The following is a 27,492-nucleotide window of genomic DNA, read 5'->3' as shown; positions in this document are numbered from 1 at the left end:
AGGATGGGGCTAAAGGTAATAGGGGTAGAAAATTCTGGAAAGAGTTGGAGAAAGAAGGTGGTGGTGGTTATTTAGAGGAAATGGGGAGGCCACAAAGAGGTTGTTTTGGAGAAGGGATGTTGGAGGCATAAAGAATGGGAGACTGAAATGCTTTTACAGGCCAGTATTCAATGTTCTCATGGTTCAGCTTTGGTGTATTCAGGTCAGGCGGTTTTCTGCTGCGCACGTCCTGACTCTTGTCACTGTGATTGGGGTGGTTCTGATATCTGTTGCCTCACCAGGGTGTAGGTTGAGGATGTGGTGTACAGAGGATTCTTGCTCCTGTGCTGACGCTGTGACTGGAGTCTGAGTGAGAGGATGAGGCTTTTCGAGTCATAGAAAAGTACAGCACAGAAACAGGCTCCTCAGCCCATCTAGTCATTGCCAAACCTTTTAAACTGTTCGCTGATGTTCCATATTTCCAATTAATTTGGTTAACTTGGGGCTAAGGGTGATTCATTATTTCTAAGAAGAGGGGAGTTGGCCTTGGTTTTCTTCCTAATAGTTATTTTTTTTTTAGATTAGGTTATGAGAACACTCCTCTTTTATTGTCATTTAGAAATGTATATGTGCATTAAGAAATGATACAATATTTCTCCGGAGTGATATCACAGAAAACAGGACAAACCAAAGACTTAACACTGACAGAACCACATAAGTATAACATATAGTTACAGCAGTGCAAAGCAATACCATAATTTGATGAAGAACAAATGGGCACAGTAAAAAAAAATAGACTCAAAGTCCCCGAGTCGATCGACTCCCGAGTCCCCAACAGCAGGCGGCAAAAGGGAGAAACTCCCTGCCATAAACTTCCAGGCACTGTCAACTTACTGATGCCTTGGAAGCAGCCGATCACAGCCGACACTGAGTCCGTCCGTCCAAAAACTTCGAGCCTCCGACCAGCCCCGCTGATGCAGCCTCCCGAGCGCCATCCTCTGCCGAGTGCCTTCGACCTGACCCCGGCCGCTGAAACACGAAAAGCCAAGGATTCGGGGCCTTCTGCTCCGAAGATTCCGGTTACCACACAGTAGCAGTGGCAGCGAAGCGGGCATTTCAGAAGTTTTCCAGATGTTCCTCCGTACTCTCACGTCTGTCTCCATCAAATCAGAATTGTGCACGGTCCCCTACTTGACAGATTACAGATGTCATTCACCGGAGAGGCCGCGCGTGCTGCTGTTTTTGCCGCCATCTTCTCCTCCTCCTTTTAGACAGTAATGACATTAAAGCAGATTTCTTAACTTAACAGATATGAATGGAAGCTACGTAGCATCCACGCCAGGACCACCAAACTCAAAAACAGTTACTTTCCCCAAGCAGTGAGGCTGATCAACACCTCCACCCACTAACCCACCCCTCCACACCCCCAACCACTAACCCACCCCTCCACACCCCCAACCACTAACCCACCCCTCCACACCCCCAACCACCACTGCTTTATCATCTCCTGTCAGTCACCTTATGTACAGACACCCCTGTGTCCAGCGTCACTTTATGGATGTACAGTCAATCTATGTACAGAATGAGTATTCCCAACCTTTTTATGCCATGGACCAATGCCATTAAGCAAGGAGTCCATGGACCCCAGGTCTGGAGCCCCTGGTATAGAAGCTATCTTAAGTATTTATATTTATTGTGTTCTTTATCTTAATTGCGTTGTTTGTGTGGTGCATCGGATTTGGAGTAAAGCATATTTGGCATTCCTTTTCTCTTGTGTACTGGAAATGACATTAATAAATCTTGAATCCTGGAGGGAGTTCCAGGGTTTAGATGATGTTGGTCCATTTGCATGTTTCCAGTTGGAATAATGCAAGGTTTGCAGGAAATCATCATTTATCTGACAACCCTTGGCTGATGCTCGTGCTGGAGCACCATTTTGGATTGTGATTTTGGAGGAGCCTGGATGAGTAAGTGCAGTAAATTTAGTAGATGTTATACATTGGAGCCATTATGTGCCAGCGGTGATGTGAATGCAGACTTGGAAAGGTGGGTGGAATGCTGCTGAGGTGACTGCTTTGTCCCGGGTGCCGTGGAGCTCCTTGTATCAGAGCCGCACTCATCCACATCAGTGCAAAATTACTTACACCTTTTAGATTGTGCAAAAGCTTTAAGATGTTGGAAGCTGAACCACTTGGTGTAGAGTACCCAACCTCTGACCTGCTCAATGTTCAAAGTAAGATCAGAATCGGGTTTAATATCATCAGCATAAGTCATGAAATTTGTTCAACACACTCAAGATGCTGGAGGAGCTCAGCAGGCCAGGCAGTATCGAGAGGAAAAAGTACAGTCGAATGTTTCGAGCCGAGACCCTTTAGCAGATCTGGAGAAAAAGAGCTGAGAAGTAGATTTAAAAGGTGGGAGAAGGGGAGAGAGAAACGCCAGGTGATAGGTGAAACTTGGAGGGGGGAGGGATGAAGTAAAGAGCTGAAAAGTTGATTGGTGAAAGAGACAAAGCCGTGGAAGAAAGGAAAAGGGGGAAGGAACACCATGGGGAGGCAATGATCGGGCAAGGAGATGAGGTGAGAGAGGAAAAAAGGGATGAGAAATGGAGAAGGGGAAGGGGGTTGGGGGTTATTCCTGGAAGTTTGTGACATCGATGTTAATGCCCTCAGGTTGGAGGCTACCCAAATGGAAAATAAGGTAATGTTCCTCTAACCCAAGTGTGGCCTTATCACGATGGATGGACATATCGGAATGGGAATGGGAAGTGGAATTAAAATGGGTGGCCAGTGGGAGATGCTGCTTGTTCTGGCAAACGGAGCATAGCGGGGAGGGAAAGATGTGCTTGATGTTGGGAGTTTCGGAGAATTATGTGTTGGACACGGAGGGTGGTAGGTGAGGACAAGGGGAACCCTATCCCTGTAGGGTGGTGGGAGGATAGGGTAAGAGCAGATGCACATGAAATGGAAGAGATGCTTTTGAGGGCAGCTTTGATGGTGAAGGAAGGGAAGCCCTTTCTTTGAAAAAGGAGAACATCTCCTCCGTTCTAGAATGAAAAGCCTCATCCTGAGAGCAGACATGGCGGAGACGGAGGAATTGAGAAAAGGGTTGGTGTTTTTACAAGTAATAGGATGGGACAAGGTGTAGTCTAGATAGCTGCGAGAGTTCGTGGGTTTGTAATTGATGTCGGTGGATAAGCTCTCTCTGGAGATCGAGAAAGGGAAGGGAGGTGTCGGAAATGGACCAGGTGAATTTGAAGGCAGGGTGGAAGTTGGAAACATAGAAAACGCAGGAGGCAAAGTCGATGAAGTCGACGAGTTCAGCATCAGTGCAGTCGTTGATGTAGCGTAGGAAAAGTGCGGGACGGTCACCAGTGTAGGCTTGGAACATCGACTGTTCCATGTAGCCAACAAATAGACAGGCATAGCTGGGACCCATGCGAGTGCCCATGGCTACCTCATTTATTTGAAGGATGTGAGAGGAGCCAAAGGAGAAATTATTGAGAGTGAGGACAAGTTCCACTAGGTGGAGGAGAGTGGTGATGGAGGGGAACTGGTTGGGTCTGGTGTCCAGAAAAAATTGGAGAGCTTTGAGGCTTTCCTGGGTGGGGGATGGAGTGTATAGGAACTGGACATCCATTGTAAAAATGAGATGATGGGGTCAGGGAACTTGAAATCCTTGAAAAGATCAAGAGTGTGTGAAGTGTCACAGATGTAGGTGGGAAGGGACTGAACCCGGGGGGGGGGGATTAAAAAGAGTTGAGGTAAGCTGATACGAGTTCAGTGGGGCAGGAACAAGCTGAAACAATGGGTCTACATGGACGAGCGGGTTTGTGGAGGAAGAAACGGGGGGGTGCGGGAACTGTGAGGTTGGTGGCGATGGATGGGAGATCCCCAGAGTGAAGAAGGTTGCTGGTGGTGTGGGAGACAATGGCCTGGTGTTCCTTAATGGGGTCCTGTTCAAGGGGTAAGAAAGAGGAAGTGTCTGAGAGTTGGTGGTGGGGCTCGGCAAGGTGGAGATCAGTATGCCAGACTACTACAGCACCTTGAACCCCTCCACCTCCTTCTTCATTTCCCATTCGCTTTTCACCCTTTCTCACCTCATCTCCTTGCCCACTCATCACCTCCCTCTGGTGCTTCTTCCCCTTTTTTCTTTCTTCCTCGGCCTGCTGTCTCTTTCATCAATCAACTTCCCAGCTCTACTTCATCCCTCCCCCTCCAGGTTTCACCTGTCACCTGGTGGGTCTCTCTCCTCTCCCCTGCCCCTCACCTTTTAAATCTACTCCTCAGCATTTTTTCTCCAGTCCTGCTGAAGCATTTCGGTCCAAAACGTCGACAGTACTTTTTTCCGTAGGTGCTGCCTGGCCTGCTAAGTTCCTCCAGCATTTTGTTGTGTTGCTTGGATTTCCAGCATAAGCAGATTTTCTCTTGTTCATGAAATTTGTCGTTTTTATGGCAACAATACAATGCAATATATAATAAAAGAGAAAGAAACTGGTAGTGAGGTTGTGTTCATGGGTTCAATGTCCATTCCCATTCAGAAATCAGAAGGGAAGATCCTGAATCGTTGATTGTATGCCTTCAGGTACACGGTAGCAATAAGAACAGGGCATGTCCTGGGTGTTGGGGGCTCTTAATGATGGAAGTCACCTTTTGGAGGCACCGCTCCTTGAAGATGTCCTGGATGCTGGGGATCCTAGTGCCCATGATGGAGCTGGCTGAGTTTACAACTTCCTGCAGCTGATTTCAATCCTGTGCAGTAGCCAACCCCACCTCCCTCACTATACCAGGTGGAAATGCAGCCAGTGAGAATGCTCTCCTCGGTACATCTGCAGAAATTTGCAACTGTCTTTGGTGACATACTAAATCTCCTCAAACTCCTAATGAAATAACCGTTCTCTTGCCTTTGTAGCTGGGCCCAGGATAGATCCTCAGATGTTGACACGCAGGGACTTGAAATTGCTCTTGAGATTACTTTTGAGCCCTCTAAGAGAACTGATGTGTGTTCCCTCATCTTACCCTTTCTGATGTCCACAATCAGTTCTTTGGTCTTACTGACATTGACTGCAAGCTTGTTGGTGTGATATCACTCAACTAGCTGATATATCTCGCTTCTGTATGCCCTCTCATCACCATCTGAAATTCTGCCAACAATGGTTGTGTCATCAGCAAATACAGCAATGACATTTGAGCTGTGCCTGGCCCCACAGTCTTGGATGTAGAGAGAGTAGAGTAATGGGCTAAACACACGTACTTGAGGTGCATCAGAGTTAATTGCAGGCGAGGTGGAGGTGACTGTGCAAAAGAAGACAAATAGTTTAACTGGAAGTAAGTAATAGTGACAATATGAGATGAAAGCAAGTCTATAGCTTGTAAAATTAGTTATGATTTGTGGTGAATGACGTTATCCATGCTAGTTCAGGAGCCAGACAGTTGAATGGTAATAACTGTTTCTGAAGCTGCTGGTGGATCCAATGAAACTATAGTGTTGGTGAATAGATTCTATTGTCATACAACAGCCCATCTGCACATTGACCAATTCTTGATATATCTTGGGGTAATTCACATTTATCTATTACGTGTACTTCAAATCATACAGTGAAATTTGTTGTTTGTGTTAACACGGGGTGTATTCAATGTGGAGGTTGATAGGTTCTTATTTAGTTAGTGTCAAAGGTTATGTATGAGAAGTGTAAATAAGCCGTGATTGAATGGCAGAGCAGAATTGGTGGGCTGAGTGGTTTAATTCTGCTCCTGTGTCTTATGGTCTTACTACTGGGGGCCCTCCACAAGTGTTCCCCCACATTCTGGCACCAACATACCATGCTCACATTGTTCAGCTGAACAACACAAGCAGCACAACAAAATAGAACAAGGAAACCACTGCAAAATAAGTCCCTTTCCCACCTTCTTAGCCACCCACCCACACTCGGGTAGGGTTCCAACACCTGGACAATCTGCCTCTGGGCCTCCAGTCCTTGGTCCCAGACTTCCAACTTCGGACTTCGATCACGATTTTGAACTTCAAGCATAGACCCCAGCATTCATTGATCTAGACTCCAGGAGTCACTGATTGTGGGTGAGTTGGCTGAGAACTGGTTTTCAGAAAATGGTGATGAATTATTCATAGAACAGTACAGCACAGAAACAGGCCCTTTGGCCCATCTAGTCCATGTTTAATCATTAATCTGCGTAGTCCCATTGACCTGCACCTCATTACTGGTAGTAATGAGACGAGGGCATGTCCTGGGTGATGGGGGTCCTTCATGATGGATGTCACCTTTTGAAGATATTCTAGGTACTGGGGAGACTAGTGCCCCATGATGGAATTGGCTGAGTTTGTAACTTTCTGCTACTCTTTCTGATCCTGTGTAGTGACCCCTCCATACCAGACTGTGATGCAACCAGTTAGAATGCTCTCCACGGTACATCTGTAGGAATTTTCTAGAGCCTTTGATAACAGACCAAATCTTCACAAACTCCAAGTAAAATATAGCCATATAATTGCTTCAATATGTTGGGCCCAGGATAGATCTTCAGAGATGTTGACTTATCCACTAGGTGAATATCAAAACTTAAGCCTTGCGGTTTTGCATTCTGGGCAATGTTCTGGAGCCACCTGGAATTATTTATTTAATTGTGCACAGTCATTTATCACTAGATATGGTGGGATTGTAGAATTTTGAAATGGAGTCAGAGGGGCTACAGCGTAGAAACAGGCCCTTTGGCCCATTGACCAGCACCCAGATCGTAGCCCTCCATACCCCTTCCATCCATGCAAGAATTCAAATTTCTCAATCTACACTAGCACCACCCTCTGAGTGAAGAAGTTTCCTCCTCATGTTCCCTTTAAATATTTCACCTTTCACCCTTACCCATTCAACCTCAGTGGGAAAAAGTCTATTTGCATTTACCCTATCTATACCCCTCATTATCTTGTATACCTCCCCTCAATCAATTACGTTCTAGGTAATAAAGTTCTAATTCATCTTTCCCTATAACTGTGGTCTTCAAGTCCTGGCAACATCCTTGTAAATTTTCTCTGTTGTCTTTCAATCTTATTGATACCTTTCCTGTATGTAGGTGACCAAAACTGCACATGATACTCCAAGTTAGTTCTCACCAATGCCTTATACAATTTCCACATAACATCCCAATTCCTGTACTAAATACATTGATTTATGAAAGCCAATGTACCAAAAGGTTTCTTTACAACCCTATCCACTTGTGATGCCACTTTTAAGGAATTACGGGTCTGTATTCCCAGACAACTCTGTTCTACTGCACTCCTCAATGCCCAAATACTCACTGTGTAAGACTGGCTCTGGCTGGTCCTACAAACCATTTGTCTGCATTAAATTCCATCTACCATTTTTAAGCTGGTCCAGATCTTGCTGCAAGCTCTGATAGCCTTTCTCACTATCTAACAACACTCCCAATCTTGGTGTCATTGCAAATTTGCTGATCCAGTTAACCACATTATCATCCTGATCATTGATATAGATGACAAACAACAAAGGACCCAGCACTGATCCCTGCAGCGATCTGCTAGTCACAGGCCTCCAGTCAGAGAGGCAATCATATACAACTACTCTCTGATTTCTCCCACAAAGCCAACGTCTAATCCAGTTTACTACCTCGTCTTGAATGCTAAGTGACTAAACCTTCTTGACCAACCTCCCATACGGGACCTTGTCAAAGGCCTTGCAAAAGTCCATGTAGATGACATCTACTGCCTTCCCTTTGACAACTTTCTTGGTAACTTCCTTGAAAGACTCAACAAAGATTGGTTAGACTTGACTTACCACACACTAAGCCATGCTGACTATCCTTAATTGGTCATTGTCTATCCGAATGCTCATGTATCCAGTCCGTTAGAATATATTCGAATAACTTCCCCATTACTGATTTCAGGCTTGCCGGCCTATAATTTCTTGGCTTACTCTTAGAGCCTTTCTTAAACAGCGGAACAAAATTCCATCCTGCAATCCTCTGGCACCTCACCTGTAGCTGAGGATATTTTAAATATCTCTGCTAGGGCCTCCACAACTCTGATTAATTTGACTTTACAGGCAGAGAAAGATTATTCCTTAATAAGAGGAGGAGTTTGTTCCCACTTAGGTGGGAATGCAGAGCTGCTGTCTTAATCAGAGCAGAGTGGGGCCAAGTTGCCAGTAATTGTTCCTAATTCATGGTATATGAGATGGTTGTTTATTTTGCTATCTTTATTCACCGTATGCATTTCAATGTATGAGGAATTTGTGTGTTAGGGCATGGCAGGCATCAAAAGACAATATTCAACAATTATAAAGAATAAAAAAGACAAATAAAATTTAAAGATTAAAGGAAGGAATGGAATAAAATGTGCATAGATAAATACCAACAGGTATATTTCAACCATGTTTCTCTCTTTACAAACCTACCTACCTTCAATCAGTTTGTCAAGTGTCATACAAGAGAAAATAAAACACTGGATCTCTTGTATGCAAAGATTAAAGATGCATACTGCTCTACAGCTCTCCCCCCCCCACTTGGAAGATCAGATCACAACCTGGTTCACCTCATGTCCTTGTAAGACCCAAGTACAGCAACAGCTGGCTACCACCAAGATAGTAAAGAAACGGTCCCTGGAGGCTTTGAAGGGCTGCTTTGAGGTTCCTGACTGGAATGCGCTTTGTCAACCATTTGGGGAAGACATTAACGGGCTTACTGATTGTATCACTGGCGACAGCAACTTCTGTGTGGACACAAGGACTGTTCAGTGCTTCCCTAACAACAAACCATGGGTCACTAGTGATCTAAAGGCTCTTCTCAACCACAGAGAGGGAGCCTTTAGAGGAGTTGAAACATGTGCAGAGGGAGCTAAAGGTGAAGATCAAGGTGGCTGAAGAGGAATACAGGAGAGAGATGGAGAACAAGCCTGGGCAGAGTAGCCCACAGGAGGTGTGGAGAGGTATGAAGAACATCACTGGCTGTAAACCCTTGGAATGCAGCTGAGAACGGGCTAATGAGTTAAACCAATTCTTCAATAGGTTTGACAATTGCCCTCCTGTTCACCACCACCCCAGCACACCAGTCCAGGTGCCGAGGCACCCAATGCTCCCTCAGCACCAACACCTCCCCTCCTCCCCCTTCCCTATCCAGTGCAACACGTGGATGAACAACACACAGGCTACCACTATCTACATCCCCTCCTTGCCCTGCACCTGTCATATATATCTCCACGTACCAACTGCTATGGTCCTGATCTTCACCACCCCCCCCCCACCTTCACCCTTCCAGCAACTCCCCAGTCATCATTGACTCGCCTTCACCACTGAGCAGGTGAGAAGCCCTCTGGGGAAACTCAGACAAGGCAAAGCATTGGCACGGGACAGTATGAACCGCAAGGTCCTGAAGGAATGTGCTGAGCAGCAAAGTGGAATTCTCCAGTGCATTTCCAATCTGAGTCTCAGCCTGGAAAGGGTCCCAACTGTGTGGAAAACATCAAGTGTGCTCCCAGTATCCAAGAAGGGCCAACCAAAAGTCTTGAATAACTACTGTCCAGTGGCCCTGACCTCAAACATCATGAAGACCCTAGAGATGCTGGTCCTGGCTCACCTCTAACCCTTGGTCAGATCAGCACTCAGTCCCCTGCAGCACTTCGAGTCAGTGATACAGTCATCTACCTGCTGAACTGAGCCTACTTCCATGTGGATAAGCAGGGCAGTGCTGTGAGGATCATGTTCTTTGACTGGTCAAGTGCCTTTAAGACCATACAACCCTCATTGCTGGGGGAAAAGCGCCATTCAAAGCAGATCGGCACTTCCATTGTATCCCGGATAATGGACTACCTGACTGGCAGACCACAGTTTGTGCAGCTTCAGAGTTGTGTGTCAGACATGGCTATAAGCAGCACTGGGGCCCCACAGGGGACTGTATTAGCTCCCTCTGTTTACCCTGTGTACTTCAGTCATACAACACAGTGTCGTGTCATCTGCAGAAATTCTCTGATGACCCAGCAATAGTTGGGTTCATAAAGGAGGAAGGGAGGATGAATACAGGCCCTGGTGGAGGACTTTGTCAAATGGTGCAAGCTGAATCATCTGCAGCTCAACATCAGTAACACAGAGGAGATGGTGATGGACTTTAGGATGGCTAAGCCTGCACTGCTCCTTGTTACTATTGATGGTGAGGACATACTCTGCAGATGCTGGGGTCAAAGCAACACTCACAACATGCTGAAGGAACTCAGCAGGTTGGGCAGCATCAGTGGAAACGATCAGTCAATGTTTTGGGCTGGGACCCTTCGTCAGGACTGTAGAGGGAAGAGGCAGAGGCCCTATAAAGAAGGTGGGAGGAGGGTGGGAAGGAGAAGGCTGGTAGGCTTCAGGTGAAAAACCAGTAAGGGGAAAGATAAAGGGGTGGGGGAGGGGAAGCAGGGAGGTGATAGGCAGGAAAGGTGAAGAAGGAATAGGGGAAAGTACAATGGGTAGTAGAAGGAGGTGGAACCATGAGGGAGGTGATTGGTAGCTGGGGGAGGGGGCAGAGTGAAACTGGGATAGGGGAAGGGAGGGGAGGGAATTACCGGAAGTTGGAGAATTCTATGTTCATACCAAGGGGCTCGAGACTACCCAGATGGTATATGAGGTGTTGCTCCTCCAACGTGAGTTTGGCCTCATCATGGCAGTAGAGGAGGCAATGTGTGGCCATACGAATTGGGGATACGAATTGACAATAAACTGGACTGGTCAAAGAACATTGAGGCTGTCTACAAGAAGGGTCAGAGCCATTTCTATTTCCTGGGGAGACTGAGGTCCTTTAACATCTGCCGGACGATGCTGAGGATGTTCTACGAGTCTGTGGTGGCCAGTGCGATCATGTTTGCTGTTGTATGCTGGGGCAGCAGGCTGAGGGTAGCAGACACCAACAGAATCAACAAACTCATTCGTAAGGCCAGTGATGTTGTGGGGATGGAACTGGACTCTCTGACGGTGGTGTCTGAAAAGAGGATGCTGTCTAAGTTGCATGCCATCTTGGTCAATGTCTCCCATCCACTACATAATGTACTGGGTGGGCACAGGAGTACATTCAGCCAGAGACTCATTCCACCGAGATGCAACACAGAGCGTCATAGGAAGTCGTTCCTGCCTGTGGCCATCAAACTTTACAACTCCTCCCTTGGAGGATCAGACACCCTGTGCCAATAGGCTGGTCCTGGACTTATTTCCTGGCATCATTTACATATTATTTAATTATTTATGGTTTTATATTGCCATATTTATACTCTGTTCTTGGTTGGTGCAACTGTAACGAAACCCAATTTCCTTCGGGATCAATAAAGTATAACTATGACTATATCTGAATGGGAATGTGAAGCAGAGTTGAACTGGGTGGCAACCAGGAGATCCTGTCTGTTGTGGTGGATGGAGCGGAGGTGCTCGACGTGGATGTGGTGAGGAGCTTCAGGTACCTGGGGGTGCACCTGGATGACAGACTTGAGTGGAGCACCAACACAGAGGCTGTGTACAAGAAGGGCCAGAGTCTCCTCTACTTCCTGAGGAGACTGACGTCCTTTGGAGTATGCAGGCCTCTCCTTCACATGTCCTACCTGTCTTGTTGCCTGTACAACCTTCTTTGCAGTGGTGTGCTGGGCAATGGCATCAACATGGGTGATGCCAACAGGCTCAATTAACTGATTAGAAAGGCTGGCTCTGTTACAGGAGTCAAACTGGACACGCTGGAGGCTGTGGTAGAGCAAAGGATCTTACAGAAAATTCTGACAATTCTGGACAATGTTTCTCACCCTCTGCATGCCACCTTGGCTGAACAGAGGAGCACTTTTAGTAATAGACAACTGTGCTGCTCCAAAGAGCGCTATATGAGATTATTCTAACCCTTAGCCATTAGGCTCTATAATGAGTCAACCTATAGCTGGGGAAATGATGACCCCCTCCTATTAGACTGAGATGACTTATTTTTTCTTAGTTCTCTTCTAATATTTGGATATTTGTATATCTGTGCACTTGTAAGGCTACTGTGATGCTGTAATTTGCTTGGATATCTGTCTATCTATTTGCAATGTTAACAGAATTATAAACAGTGGTTTTAAAGTGTTTATAGTGCAGTGTTGGGGCAATAGGGGAGGGTAGGACAAACTAGAATGGTTTATTATATTAACTGCTTGGGAGAAGAAATTTTTAAGGTGGTGGGAAGTTCTTGTTTTAATGTCCCTGGAGTGCTTTCCAGAAGGGAGCTTTTGGAAAAAACAGTGACGAGTCTGCAATGATTTTTTTCCTGCCCATTTTTTCTTGCTGGGCACTTACAGGCAAATATGACTCATGTGTAAATTGCTATGTTAAAGTAATCTGATAGTATTTTTTCTCCAGGAACTAAACAAACAAAACCTTTCAATTCCAAAAATCCTTTTGTCATAAACGTCTTTTCAAATGCAAGTGGTTTGAAATGATGTTTGTGATAAAAAGGATTTTTGGAATTGAAAAGTTTTTGTTTGTTTAGTCTCTGGAGGGAAAAAATGCATAACGTCACAGAATTTCTCATTTATTCAAGTGGATGTGATGTTACCGATGACGAAGTGGAAAAAGAATTGTCTTTTATTGATGTGATGAAGGGCTCAGCAGAAAGTTCCTGGAATTGGACCCAGTGACCAGAGTTCCCAGTCTCAAAGCATATTTGATTCTGAGGGGAACTTTGAGGATTGCTTTTGCATGCATTTACTTGTTTTGTACCTGAACTTGTAGATTAGAGAGAAGCTGTTTGTGTGGTAAAAGATAAGATCTTTAAAAATTAGCTTTACATGTACATTGAAACATACAGTGAAATGTGCCATTTGTGACAAATGAACTCAGTGAGAATTGTGCTGGGGGCAGCCTGCAAGTGTCACAGTGTTTCTGGCACCAACAAGGCATGCCAACAGCTCACTAACCCTAATCCATACGTCTCTGGGATGTGGGAAGTAACCTGAGGATCTGTATTGAGCTGCCAGCGAAAGTTAGCTCTTTAAGAGACATTGGAATAGGTAGATAGAGTATTGAGGCTGAGATGGTGATGGGCCGACCATAGACAGTGGGGGTAGTAGGGAGGATTCTGCGGTCTGCATTGATCATTTGGGTCAAAGGGCCTGTTTCTGTGCTGTATTACTATGCCATTCCTCGATTTTTCAAATATTAAACTACTTCCATCTGCGGGCTCAGATAATTCCGGAGATTTGCCACTATCTAAGAGAAGAACTTGCTTCAGGTCTCAGTTAGAAACTAGATCTCCTTGTTAGTGACAATCCCACTAGTGAAAACCTCTACTCTGTTGAGTTTTTTTAGTGGTTCTTCCACTGGAACACCTTGATTACTCTGAATCTTGTTCATTTGGTGCACAACAGTATAGCACAGGAACAGGCTCTTTGGCTCATAATGTTGTGCTGAACTAATTAATTAGTAATCAAATGACTAACTCATCCCCTCTGCCTACACAATGTCCATATTCTTCCAATTTCCTCACACTCATGTGCCTATCTAAACATCTCTTAAAAGTCTATAATGTATCTGCCTCCACCACCACCCCAAACAGTGCATTCCAGGCATACACCACTCAGTGTAAAGAAAAGACTTGTCCCTCACACCTCCTTTGAAATTACTACCCTCTACCCCTCACCTTATGCCTTCTGGTGTTAGACTCTTCAGCCCTGGGATAAAGTTATTGTTTGTCTACTCTATCTAGCCCTCTCATAACCTTGTATACAGTGGCATGCAAAAATTTGGCACCCCAGTCAAAATTTCTGTTACTGCGAATAGTTAAGTGAGTAGAAGATGAACTGATTTCCAAAAGGCATAATGTTAAAGATGAAACATTCTTTTCAACATTTTAAGCAAGATTAGTGTATCACATTTGTTTTGTACAATTTTAGAGTGAAAAAAAGGAAAGGAGCACCATGCAAAAGTTTGGGCACCCCAAGAGATTTGAGCTCTCAGATAACTTTTACCAAGGTCTCAGACCTTAATTAGCTTGTTAGGGCTGTGGCTTGATCACAGTCATCGTTAGGAAAGGCCAGGTGATGCAAATTTCAAAGCTTTATAAATACCCTGACTCCTCAAACCTTGTCCCAACAATCAGCAGCCATGGGCTCCTCTAAGCAGCTGCCTAGCACTCTGAAAGTTAAAATAAATGATGCCCACAAAGCAGGAGAAGGCTATAACAAGATAGCAAAGCGTTTTCAGGTAGCCGTTTCCTCAGTTTGTAATGTAATTAAGAAATGGCAGTTAACAGGAACGGTGGAGCTCAAGTTGAGGTCTGGAAGACCAGGAAAACCTTCTGAGAGAATTACTCTTAGGATTGCTAGAAAGGCAAATCAAAACCCCCGTTTGACTGCAAAAGACCTTCAGGAAGATTTAGCAGCCTCTGGAGTGGTGGTGCACTGTTCTACTGTGCAGCGACACCTGCACAAATATGACCTTCGTGGAAGAGTCATCAGAAGAAAACCTTTCCTCTGTCTTCACCACAAAATTCAGCGTCAGAAGCTTGCAAAGGAACATCTAAACAAGCCTGATGCATTTTGGAAACAAGTCCTGTGGACTGGTGAAGTTAAAATAGAACTTTTTGGCCGCAATGAGCACAGGTATGTTTGGAGAAAAAAGGGTGCAGAATTTCATGAAAAGAACCCCTCTCCAACTGTTAAGCACAGGGGTGGATCGATCATGCTTTGGGCTTGTGTTGCAGCCAGTGGCACGGGAAACATTTCACTGGTAGAGGGAAGAATGAATTCAATTAAATACCAGCAAATTCTGGAAGCAAACATCACACCATTTGTAAAAAAAAATGCTGAGGGTGAAAGAGGATGGCTTCTACAACAGGATAATGATCCTAAACACACCTCAAAATCCACAATGGACTACCTCGAGACGCAAGCTGAAGGTTTTGCCATGGTCCCCGACCTAAACATCATCGAAAATCTGTGGATAGACCTCAAAAGTGCAGTGCATGCAAGACGGCCCAAGAATCTCACAGACCTAGAAGCCTTTTGCAAGGAAGAATGGGCGAAAATCCCCCAAACAAGAATTGAAAGACTCTTTGCTGGCTACAGAAAACGTTTACAAGCTGTGATACTTGCCAAAGGGGGTGTTACTAAGTACTGACCATGCAGGGTGTCCAAACTTTTGCTTTGGGCCCTTTTCCTTTTTTATTATTTTGAAACTATAGAAGATGGAAATAAAGAAGTAATCTTGTTTAAAATACTAAAGAGATATGTCATCTTTAACTTTTATGCGTTTTGGAAATCAGGTCATCTTTTACTCGCGTAGCTATTCACAGTAACAGAAATTTTTATCAGGGGTGCCCAAACTTTTGCATACCACTGTACCTTCAGATCTCCCCTCAGCTGCTCCAGAGAAAATAACCCAAAGCTCTTGTAATAGCACATGCCCTCTAATCCAGGCAGCAGATTGGTGAACCTCTTCTGCCTCCTTCCCAAAGCCCCTACACCTTCCTGTAATGGGGAGAGTCCTCACTTGCAGACACTCTGCATTCAGATAATCTGCCTTGTAACCTCTCACTGAAATGAATCACCTCATACTTCCCAGGCTGAACCACTTGCCAGGTGAGATTCCCACAGTCACTCACTCTATCTATATCCCATTGCAGGAACACAATGTCCTCATCATTATCTACCCTTCCACTTATCTTCACATCCTCAGCAAACTTTGGAAACCTTGCATTTTATTTCTTCCTCCAGGTCATTCATGAAAAGTGTGAACATCTGAAGACCAAAGTTCTAAGTAAATTTATTATCCAAGTACATATGTGTCACCATATACAACCCCAAGATTCATTGTTTTGCGGGCAATAAATCCTCGAATAAAAACCATAACAGAATCAATGAAAGACTGCACCAACTTGGGCATTCACCCAGAGTGCTAAAGACGACAAACTGTGCAATACAAAAAGAAGACAATAATAAATAGATAACGCAATAAATATCGAGAACATGAGATGAAGACTCCTTGAAAGTGAGCTCGTAGGTTGTTGGAACATTTCAATGATGGGGCAAGTGAAGTTATCCCCTTTGGTTCAAGAGCCCCTCAGTTTTGGTTGAGGGGTAATAACTGAACCTGAATGTAGTGGTGTGAGTCCTGAGGCTCCTGTACCTCCTTCCTAATGTCAGCGGCAAGAAGAGAGTGTTGCGGGGGCTGGGGGAGGTCTCTGATGGATGCTGCTTTCCTGCAACAGCATTTCATGAAGATGTGCTTAATGGTGGGAAGGGCTTTACCTTTGATGGACTGGGCTACATCTACTATTTTCAGGATTTTCCATTCAAGGACATTGGTGTTTTCATACCAGTCTGTGATGCAGCCAGTCGATATACTCTCTACTACACATCTACCTGAGTACTCCTGTAGTTCCATTCCAACAGCCTAAAAATGATCTATTGATTTTTGAATCATTGTATTCAGTTCATGCCTGTGCATGTCCTCCAGTAACTTAGTTTATGCACTAGCCAATTATGTGGCACCTTGAAAAATGCCTGCTGGAAAACTAAAACACATTGTATTTACAGGTTTCCCTCTATCAGTAGATTTGTCAAACATTATTTACTTTTCATAAAACTCTGCTCACCGTATTTAATTACATTTAGATTTCCTTGTGATTAGTTATTTCTTCTGTGATTATTGACTCCAGCTCAAGGTTTCTCAACTTTTTTTATGCTGTGAGCCAGTACAACTAAGCAAGGGGTCTGTGGGCTCCAGGCTGGGAACCCCTATACTATAGGGGATATTGGAGGCACAGTGTTGGATTCTGATGTTTTTGATCCAAGCTTTCTTCGGAAGTCAAAACTTGTCCCTTCATGATTATTAAACACTAATTGAACAAAGAGAATTGAAAACGTAAAGTTGCAAAAGTCAAGTAGATAAGAACAAAGAACAGAAGATGATGGCAGGTCAACATGTTCAGCATGTAATACATTGTATTAGACCCCACTTGGAGTACTGTGCTCAGTTCTGGTCACCTCACTACAGGAAGGATGTGGAAGCCATAGAAAGGGTGCAGAGGAGATTTACAAGGATGTTAACACGAGGAATTCTGCAGATGCTGGAAATTCAAGCAACACACATCAAAGTTGCTGGTGAACGCAGCAGGCCAGGCAGCATCTCTAGGAAGAGGTACAATCGACGTTTCGGGCCGAGACCCTTCGTCAGGACTAATGTTCACCAGCAACTTTGATGTGTGTTACAAGGATGTTGCCTGGATTGGGGAGCATGCCTTATGAGAATAGGTTGCGTGAACTTGGCCTTTTCTCCTTGGAGCGACGGAGGATGAGAGGTGACCTGATAGAGATGTATAAGATGATGAGAGGCATTGATTGTGCGGATAGTCAGAGGCTTTTTCCCAGGGCTGAAATGGTTGCCACAAGAGGACACAGGTGTAAAGTGCTGGGGAGTAGGTACAGAGGAGATGTCAGGGGTAAGTTTTTTACTCAGAGAGTGGTGAATGCGTGGAATGGGCTGCTGGCAATCATGATGGAGGTGGATATGATAGGGTCTTTTAAGAGACTTTTGGATAGGTACTTGGAGCTTGGAAAAATAGAGGGCTATAGGTAAGCCTAGTAATTTTTAAGTTAGGGACATGTTCGGCACAACTTTGTGGGCCGAAGGGCCTGTATTGTGCTGTAGGTTTTCTATGTTTCAATGTTTCTATTTAGAAACATTTTATTAAAATTTGGAGCACATAGCTTCTATTCAAATAATGTGGCAGCAACAACCACGAGGGGATACACTGAACAATCTGCATTTATATACCACTGAGGAAAACGCTGAATAACTGCGTCAATCAAATCAAACCAAATCAAATCAAGTTTAATTGTCATCCATACAGCCAAATGAGACAATGTTTCTTTGGGGTTAAGGTGCAAAACATATATAAGCGTTCAAAATAATGAGAAAGGGAGAAACAAAGAATGTAGTCGCATAAGAAAGCACATTTTTAGCCCAAGTCCGGCAAATTGATGATTTTTGGTATTCCAGCCTGTAATTCCACCAATCCAACATAGGAGGGCAGCACTGTTGGGAGAGGCCACACCCAAGCGCTGCGCTACAATGCAAGCTCCAGGATTGAGGCCTAGTCCTCATTACAGCTGAGGTGGAACTGCCTGTCTCTCCACCAAACAAGGGCAGCGGGCCTGCGGCAATCAATGTCCAATAAGGTCTTGTGATCACAAAAGAAATGTCCAAGATAGTCACTTGGTTTCACTGCACGCCACCTTCGCGCCAACCCGAAGGCATCAACTCCAGTACCTCCATGTGTACATACTGTGACCACTAGGAAATATATTGTACAGTTGCAGTTAAATATAAGTAGCTATGTAAAATACAAGCAGGCAAAAATTAAATTGTAAAAGAAGATGACAATTATAAAGTCTAATCCAGCAACAAAATGGTGGATTTGTGGAACACACTGCCAGGGTGTTCGTAGAGGAAGAAACATAAGCCCCTAAGATATAGGGGCAGAATTAGGCCATTTGGCTCATCGAGTCTGCTCTGCTATTTCATCAGGCTGATCCATTTCTCTCTCAGCCCCAGTCTCCTACCTTCTCCCTGTATCCTTTCATACCGTGACCAATCAAGGATCTATTGAGCTCTGCCTTAAATATACAAAAAGGCCTACTGCAAAGAATTGCACAGATCTGCCACTCTCTGGCTAAAGAAATTCCTCCTTATCTCCATTTTATTTGGGTATTCTGAGACTGTGTCCTCTGGTCTTTGACTCTCCCACCAAAGGAAGCATCCTCTCCACATCCACGCCATCGAAGCTTTTAAACATTTGATAAGTTTCAATGGGATCTCCCCACATTCTTCTGAATTCCATTGAGTACAGGCACAGAGCCATCAAACACTCCTAATATAACAAGACTTTCAATCTTCGAATCATTTTCACGAGCCTCCTTTGAACCCTCAACAACGTCAGCACAACCTTTCCCAGATAAGGTGTCCAGAATTGCTCAATACTCTTAAGTGGGGCCTCATAAATGCCTGATAAAGCACCATATACATCCTTGCTTTTACAGTGGCATGCAAACATTTGGGCACCCGTGGTCAAAATTTCTGTTACTGTGAATAGCTAAGCGAGTAAAAGATTACCTGATTTCCAAAAGGCATAAAGTTAAAGATGACACATTTCTTTTAATATTTTAAGCAAGAAAACTTTTTTATTTCCATTTTTTACAGTTTCAAAATAACAAAAAAGGAAAAGGGCCCGAAACAAAAGTTTGGGCACCCTGCATGGTAGTACTTAGTAATACCCCCTTTGGCAAGTATCACAGCTTATAAACGCTTTCTGTAGGCAGCTAAGAGTCTTTCAATTCTTCTTTGGGGGATTTTTGCCTATTCTTCCTTGCAAAAGGCTTCTAGTTCTGTGAGATTTCTGGGCCGTCTTGCATGCACTGCTCTTTTGAGGTCTATCCACAGATTTTCGATGATGTTTAGGTCAGGGGACTGTGAGGACCATGGCAAAACTTCATCAGTCCACAGGACTTGTTTCCAAAATACATCAGGCTTGTTTAGATGTTCCTTTAAACCTTTTGAATAGAACTTTTTGGCTGCAATGAGCAAAGGTATGTTTGGAGAAAAAAGGGTGCAGAATTTCATGAAAAGAACACCTCTCCAACTGTTAAGCACAGGGGTGGATCGATCATGCTTTGGGCTTGTGTTGCAGCCAGTGGCGCAGGGAACATTTACTGGTAAAGGGGAGAATGAATTCAATTAAATACCAGCAAATTCTGGAAGCAAACATCACACCGTCTGTAAAAAAGCTGAAGATGAAAAGAGGATGGCTTCCACAACAGGATAATGAACCTAAACACACCTCAAAATCCACAATGGACTACCTCAAGAGGTGCAAGCTGAAGGTTTTGCCATGGCCCTGACAGTCCCCCGACCTAAACATCATCGAAAATCTGTGGATAGACAAATGAACAGTGCATGCAAGACAGCCCAAGAATCTCACAGAACTAGAAGGCTTTTGCAAGGAAGAATGGGCGAAAATCCCCCAAACAAGAATTGAAAGACTCTTAGCTGGCTACAAAAAGCGTTTACAAGCTGTGATACTTGCCAAAGGTGGTGCTACTAAGTACTGACCATGCAGGGTGTCCAAACTTTTGCTTTGGGCCCTTTTCCTTTTTTGTTATTTTGAAACTGTAAAAGATGGAAATAAAAAACTTTTCTTAAAATATTAAAGAAATGTGTCATCTTTAACTTTATGCCTTTTGGAAACCGGTTCATCTTTTACTCGCTTAGCTATTCACAGTAACAGAAATTTTGACCGGGGTGCCCAAACTTTTGCATGCCACTGTATGTCATGAACTTTTTTTTTGCAGCAGTACAGTGCAATATATAAATTTACTGCAGTACGATGCAAAAGTCTTAGAATCCCTAGCTATATATGCAGTCCGTGCCCGAGGCTTATGTACAGTACTATGTACTGTGTGTAATATACAGTGCCTGTAAAAAGTATTCCCCCCCCCCCCCGGAAGTTTTCATGTTTTATTGTTTTACAGCATTGAATCACATTGGATTTAATTTGGCTTTTTTGGCACTGATCAACAGGAAAGTGAAAACAAATTTCTACAAATTTGTCTAAATTTATTACAATTATTAAACGAAAACAATTGATTGCATACTCACTTACCACCTTTAAGTCAGTATTTAGTAGATGTACCTTTGGCAGCAATTACAGCCTTGAGTCTGTGTGGATAGGTCTCCAGCAGCTTTGCACATCTGGACACTGTAATTTTTCCCCATTCGTCTTTACAAAACTGCACAAGCTCGGTCAGATTGCATGGGGATCGTGTGTGAGCAGCCCTTTTTAAGTCCAGCCACAAATTCCCAATTGGATTGAGGTCTGGACTCTGACTTGGCCACTCCAGGACATAATAACTTTGTTGTTTTTAAGCCATTCCTGTGTAGCTTTGGCTTTATGCTTGGGGTCATTGTCTTGCTGGAAAACAGATCTTTTCCCAAGTCGCCGTTCTCTTGCAGATTGCATCAGGTTTTTCTCCAGGATTTCACTGTATTTTGCTGCATTCATTTTATTGTCTACCTTTACAAGCCTTCTAGGGCCTGCTACAGTGAAGCATCCCCACAGCATGATGCAGCCAAATCCATGCTTCACGGTAGGGATGGAGTGTTTTGATGATGTGTGGTGTTTGGCTTTCGCCAAATATAGCATTTGGTCTGATGGTAAAAAAGGACAATTTTGGTTTCATCAGACGGTAGAACCTTCTTCCAGCTGATTTCAGAGTATCCCACGTGCCTTCTGGCAAACTCTAACCAAGATTTCATGTGAGTTTATTTTTCAACAATGGCTTTCTTTTTGTTACTCTCCATAAAGCTGTAACAGGTGAAGCACCCGGGCAACAGTTGTTGTATGCACAATCTTTCCCATCTCTGCCACTGAAGCTTGTAACTCTTCCAGAGTTGTCATGGGTCTCTTGGTGGCCTCCTTCACTAGTCCCCTTCTTGCATGGTTTTTGAGGACGGCCTACTCTAGGCAGATTTACAGCTGTGCCATATTCTTTCCAATTCTTGATGATTGACTTCAAGGGATAATCAGTGACTTGGAAATTTTCTTGTGTCCATCCCTTGATTTGTGTTTTTCAGTAACTTTTTCTTGAGGGTGCTTCGAGTGTTCTTTTGTCTTCATGGTGTAGTTTTTGCCAGATACTGACTCATCAGCAAATGGACCGTCCAGGTGCAGGTGTATTTTTACTAAAATCAATTGAAGCAAATTGACTACACATAGGTTTCCAAAAACAGATCTCCATTTAAGTGATTATGTGACTTGCAAAACCAATTGGTTGCACCAGTGATGATTCGGTGTGTCATATTAAAGGGGGGTGAATACTATTGCAATCAATTACTTTGTATTTTACATTTGTAATTAATTTAAATCACTTTGTAGGAATCTGTTTTCACTTTGACTTGAAAGAGTCTTTTTCTGTTGATCAGTGTCAAAAAAGCTAAATTAAATCCACTTTGATTCAATGTTGTAAAACAATAAAACATGAAACCTTCCGGGGAGGGGGGTGAATACTTTTTATGGGCACTGTATGTGAGGAACATTGTTTTGTTTGGTTGTATATATGTACGGTCAGATCACAATAACCTTGAACTTGGAGGTGGTGGGAGCAGATAAATAACAACATTTGCGGCATTTAAACAAGAGACATGAAAAGGCAGAAGGTGAAGGGATGTGGACCATGCTGCAGAAAATTGGGATATGGTTGTCACAGACATCTTGAGCCAAAGGAGCAGTTGCTGTCCAGTTCTGGTTAATGTTCTATATTGTAATATACATTTAAAGTATATGTGACATCATACACTACCTTAAGATTCATTTTCTTGTGGGCATTCACAGTAAATACAAAGAAACAAAATAGATTCAGTGAAAAACCACACATGACAAAAGATTGACAAACAATGTGCAAAAGACAACAAATTATGCAAATACAAGAAAAAATAAATAATGAATAAAAATATTGAGAATATGAGTTGTAAAGTCCTTGAAAGTGATTGCTTATATTTGTTATATGTGGTTATAATGTTAACTTATCTATCTTATTTAAAATACTATCAGGGCTCAAATACAAATTAATCTGTGATTTATTTTACTGCTCTGAATTTGCTCTGTGGTTCTTAGTTTTATATTTTCTGCCCAGCCTGCCACATTTGTCCACTCCTCTTTCACTGCCCTGTGTCACTTTACTCTCACTTTCTCCCCTACCCACTCCTTCTCGTTTAGTTTAAAACCCTGTCTGCAATCCTAGAAACACGCATCAAAGTTGCTGGTGAACGCAGTAGGCCAGGCAGCATCTCTAGGAAGAGGTACAGTGGACATTTCGTTAGTCCTGACGAAGGGTCTCGGCCTGAAACGTCGACTGTACCGCTTCCTAGAGATGCTGCCTGGCCTGCTGTGTTCACCAGCAACTTTGATGTGTGTTGCTTGGATTTCCAGCATCTGCAGAATTCCTCGTGTCTGCAATCCTAGAAAGGTGATTTGTCGGGTCACTTGTCCCAACACGATTCATATGTTCCATTGGAATATCTGTCTGTTCCCTAGTACTGGTGCCAGTGTCTGGGGAATCAGAATCCTTTTCTCCCTCACCCTGCACTGAGCTGAACAGTTATCCTTCTAATCCCATTTACCCTTTGTCAATTTACACATGGCTCAGGGAATGGGAGATTTTGTTTCTGTGTTTCTGCTTTTTAATTGTCCCCGTGTTACTCATAACCCCTTAATCAGTACTCCCGTCCTAGTCCTACACATCTTGTGAATGCCCAAGTGGATCCTCCACCTCACACTTCAACAGATATGTCCTTAATCCAAGCACCGGTCAGGCAACCCAACCTTTGGGAAACTCTGTATTTGCCGCAGAGAACAGTGTCTATTTCCCTAACTATACTTTCCCCTGTGCCACATCTCTCTTTTCTCTACTCTATCTCCCCGCTGTCCATCCACCCCACTCTTTGTGCCAGGGCACTAAGGACAGTTTGTGTATCCTCCCTGTGTTACCCATGTGCACACCCTTGTAATTGTTGGACAACATAGACCATCAAACAGAACATTACAGCACAGCATAGCTCCTTCAGCCCACAATGTTGTGCCAACCTTTTAACCCATTCTAAGATCAATCTAACCCTTCCTGCCCACGTTGCCCTCCATTTTTCTGTCATATATGTGCCTAATTAGGAGTCCCTTAAATGCCCCTGATGTATCTGCATTTACCATTACCCATGAGAGCATGTTCTATGCAGCCACCACTCTGTATAATACAAAACTGAAGGCTGATATCCCCCCACATACATTCCTCCAATGGCTTAGAGCGTAGTTCCAGAAAAGCCTGGTTCCCTCCATATGTCTCTCCTGCAGTCATACTATCCCATCTCTGTTTGTTCACTGATTTATAGATGGTTAATCCAAGGCCTCAAATACTTCGTCTGTGAAGCCCTCCTCTTTCCTGACGTGTTGAATATTAGGAGCTTGCATTCCACTTCGCTGAACTTGAAGTTTCTTGAGCATTTTTCACAGCAGAAGACAATACATGTTTGTTAAGCAAGTAGGTGAAAGGCTATCCTAGGCAGATGGGGAAGTAGAGTTGAGATTCATATTAGCAGTGATCTTATCAGGAATGGGAATTAGAGTTAAAATATTTGGCCACCGGAAATTCCATTTGTGGGATGGTGTGGAGGTGCTCAATGAAGCAGTCCCCTAATTTACAACAGGTCTCACTGATGAAGAGAAGACCGCACCAGGAGCACCAGTCACAAAGATCAGGGGTCCCCAACCTTTTTTGCACCGCAAAAAATGAAATTGACAATATTCTTGTGGACCGGCCGGCGAGGGGGGGGGGGGTGTTCAAGTAACGTTAAACTCACCTCAACATGTTTTTTAGGGTTGCTAACTTTCTCACTCCCAAATAAGGGACAAAAGTAGCAGTTGAATCCTGACGAAGGGTCCCGGCCCGAAACGTCGACTGTACCTCTTCCTAGAGTTGCTGCCTAGCCTGCTGTATTCACCAGCATTTTTTGTGTGTGTTGACAGGACACTTGTGTCTACCCCGAGAAAGACTACCATGACCATGAAGCCTTGCACGGGCACCTGTGTGTGCACATGTGTGACGTGCGCGTGCATGTATGTGCCGATTTTTTTCCAGAAATCGGTTTTGGCTTAATCTTCCCAACTACACTGTACATATGTTATTTCTACTTTATATAGGCTGTGTATTTATTATATCATTCCTGCTTTCACTATATGTTAGAGTTATTTTAGGTTTTATATGTTATTTGGTATGATTTGGTAGGTTTTTTTGGGGTCTGGAAACGCCCAAAAATTATTCCCATATAAATTAATGGTAATTGCTTCTTCACTTTACGCCATTTCGGCATGAACGGTTTCATAGGAACGCTCTACCTTTGCGGGGGAAATACGGGACAAGGGCGGTCCCGTATGGAACAAACTATTTTAGAATATACGGGATGTCCTGGCAAATATGGGACAGTTGGCAACCCTATGTTCAAGTTCAACAGTGCGTGACAGGGAATGAGGAAAGGTGCAGCTGACTCATATCGTTTCTTCGCGGCCCGGTGGTTGGGGACCGCTGACAAAGATGATCCCCGCAGGTTCACAGATGAAGTGTTGCCTCACCTGGAAGGACTATTTGGGGCCCTGAGTGGAGGTAAGGGAGGAGGTGTATGGGCAGATGTAGCACAAGCGGCTTGCAGTGATAAGTGCCTGAAGGGAGGTTAGTGGGGAGGGACATCGAATCATAGATAGAAAATGAAATGTGTTGTTTGCATCAAATTAAGTCAATGAGGACTGTGCTGAGCATCCACAAGTGGAGCCATATTTCCAGTACCAACATATCATGGCAACTTACTAACCTCATCCATACGTCTTTGGAATGTGGGAGTAAATTGGAGCACATGGAGGAAACCCACGTGGTCATGGGGAGAATATACAAACTCCTTAATGACAGTGGCAAGAATTGAATACTGATCTTACAGCTACCTACTGCGCTACTGTGCCGTCTCGAGGTCAAATCAGTGTAACAGCTGCCGAAAAGTTCAGTGCAGGTAAGCAATAAGGTACAAGGTAGATTGTTACGGAGGTATGAGGTACCGGAGTCTTGGGACCCACATCATCAGATTCAGGAACAGTTGCTACTCTGCAGACATCAGGCTCCTGAACCAATGTGGATAACTTCACTCACCCCAACACTGAGCTCATTCCACAACCTACAGATTCACTCTCAAGGGCTCTGCAGCTCATGTTCTTGATATTATTTAGGTATTTTTGTATTTGCACAGTTTGTCTTATTTTGCACGTTGTTTGTTTGTTAGTCTTTCTTTATTTGTCCTTTTCCATTGATTCTATTGCATTTCTTTGTTTTCCTGTGAATGCCTGCAAGAAAATGAATCTCAAGGTAGAAAGAAAGCATGGAGGGTTCGGTAGTGGGAGCTGCCAGAGTGGAATGCCACCAAGCCGGATGGTGCTACAAACACAAGGGCCAATTCTGTATTCCTTCCTAAACCAGGTACCTCAGGTACCTCCCCCGTGCTCCAGTTTAGAGTCAGAATCAGGTTTATTATCATTGGCATGTGTTGTGAAATTTGTTAACTTAGCAGCAGCAGTTCAATGCAATACAAAATATAGAAGAATTAGAAAAAATAATAATAAATAAGTAAATCAATTATAGTATATGTATAATGAATACATTTTATAAAAATTATACAAAAACAGAAATAATATAAATTTAAAAACTGAGGCATTGTTCACAGGATCAGTGTCCATTTAGGAATCAGATGGCAGAGGGGAAGAAGCTGATCCTGAATAGCTGAGTGTGTGCCTCCTACCTGATGGTAACAGTGAGAAAAGGGCATGCCCTGGGTGCTGGAGGTCCTTAATAATGGACGCTGTCCTTCTGAGACAGTGTTCCTTGAAGATGTCCTGTGTACTTTGTAGTCTAGTACTAAAGATTAAATTGACTAAATTTACAACCCTCTGCAGCTTCTTTCCTTTCTGTGCAGTAGCCTCCCGCCCACCACCCCCCACATAGTCATACTTTATTGATCCCGGGGGAAATTGGTTTTCGTTACAGTTGCACCATAAATAATTAAATAGTAATAAAACTATAAATAGTTAAATAGTAATATGCAAATTATGCCAGGAAATAAGTCCAGGACCAGCCTATTGGCTCAGGGTGTCTGACCCTCCAGGGAGGAGTTGTAAAGTTTGATGGCCACAGGCAGAAATGACTTCCTATGACGCTCTGTGCTGCATCTCGGTGGAATGAGTCTGTGGCTGAATGTACTCCTGTGCCCAACCAGTACATTGTGTAGTGGATGGGAGACATTGTCCAAGATGGCATGCAACTTGGACAGCATCCTCTTCTCACCACCGTCAGAGAGTCCAGTTCCATCCCCACAACATCACTGGCCTTACAAATGAGTTTGATGATTCTGTTGGTGTCTGCTGCCCTCAGCCTGCTGCCCCAGCATACAACAGCAAACATGATCGCACTGGCCACCACAGACTCGTAGAACATCCTCAGCATCGTCCGGCAGATGTTAAAGGACCTCAGTCTCCTCAGGAAATAGACACGGCTCTGACCCTTCTTGTAGACAGCCTCAGTGTTCTTTGACCAGTCCAGTTTATTGTCAATTCGTATCCACAGGTATTTGTAATCCTCCACCATGTCCACACTGACCCCCTGGATGGAAACAGGGGTCACCGGTACCTTAGCTCTCTACAGGTCCACCACCAGCTCCTTAGTCTTTTTCACATTAAGCTGCAGATAATTCTGCTCACACCATGTGACAAAGTTTCCTACCATAGCCCTGTACTCAGCCTCATCTCCCTTGCTGATGCATCCAACTATGGCAGAGTCATCAGAAAACTTCTGAAGATGACAAGACTCTGTGCAGTAGTTGAAGTCCGAGGTGTAAATGGTGAAGAGAAAGGGAGACAAGACAGTCCC

The 27,492-nt window shown here is 43.9% G+C and overlaps 1 protein-coding gene across 2 annotated transcripts in view; it reads left to right on the top strand.

The window, feature by feature from the left end:
- The window catches only part of rabggtb (Rab geranylgeranyltransferase subunit beta), an 86,160-nt gene that overhangs the window by 722 nt on the left and 57,946 nt on the right, over window positions 1–27,492 (top strand). The window lies entirely within an intron of this gene.

Source organism: Mobula hypostoma, chromosome 12 (genome assembly GCF_963921235.1).
Source record: "Mobula hypostoma chromosome 12, sMobHyp1.1, whole genome shotgun sequence".
Lineage (NCBI taxonomy): Eukaryota > Metazoa > Chordata > Chondrichthyes > Myliobatiformes > Myliobatidae > Mobula > Mobula hypostoma.
Note: the sequence above shows the minus strand (reverse complement) of the source record. Positions and strands in the feature narration are given on the sequence as shown.